This window comes from Meleagris gallopavo, chromosome 14 (assembly GCF_000146605.3).
Source record: "Meleagris gallopavo isolate NT-WF06-2002-E0010 breed Aviagen turkey brand Nicholas breeding stock chromosome 14, Turkey_5.1, whole genome shotgun sequence".
Taxonomy (NCBI): Eukaryota; Metazoa; Chordata; class Aves; order Galliformes; family Phasianidae; genus Meleagris; species Meleagris gallopavo.
In genome coordinates, this window is record NC_015024.2 from 2,831,585 (window position 1) to 2,832,258 (window position 674).

General features: G+C 53.4%; 1 protein-coding gene across 1 annotated transcript in view; it reads left to right on the forward strand.

Annotated features, from left to right (window-relative positions):
• The window catches only part of LOC104913129 (PHD finger protein 7-like), a 7,248-nt gene that overhangs the window by 704 nt on the left and 5,870 nt on the right, over positions 1–674 (forward strand). The gene's annotated exons all lie outside the window — the stretch shown is intronic.

Here is a 674-nt window from a genome sequence, read left to right on the forward strand (position 1 = left end):
CTCCCTGGTGGACGGAGGGCGCGCGCGTAGAAAGTTCCTACTTAGTTCTGAGGAAGGAGCCGGGGAGAAAGGGGCAGGGTTAGGGTGAGATTTAGGGTCAGGGTTAGGGTGAGATTTAGGGTCAGGGTTAAGGTGAGATTTAGGGTGAGTTTTAGTGTTAGGATGAGGGTTGGGTTGGGGGTAGGGTTAGAGTGGGCAGTGCGAAGTGCATGCTCCTAGCAGCACGGGGAGCCCAAGGCACCATTTCCTGCTCCAGTTGTCCTTCTCTTGTGTTGCAGCCATCTTCACAGTGCTTTTGACCAAACAAACCTCAAAACCCCTCAAAAGGGGTTTCAGATTTCCAGCCTGCCCTTCTGTGGTGTGCGGTGTGCTGCCATCACTGTCCACAAGGGGAATGGTGAAGGGCCATGGGGACAGCAGCAGAGCAGAGGGGAGGATGACTGGGATGAGCTCATGGAAATGGCCATCCTCCATCCACTGCCAAGCCGTTTTGTGCATCTTTCCAGCAAAAGCAAAGTTCATCCCAGCCCCAGCTCTGGAGGCAGCAGTCACAACAGAACTGGAGGGGCTATGGGCCAGGTGGGCTTTGGGCCCTATCATGATTTCAGTAACCAGTCACAGAATAATCCTACCATCCCTCAAAGGGCTGGTTTTAGCTAAAAAAAAAGCCACTT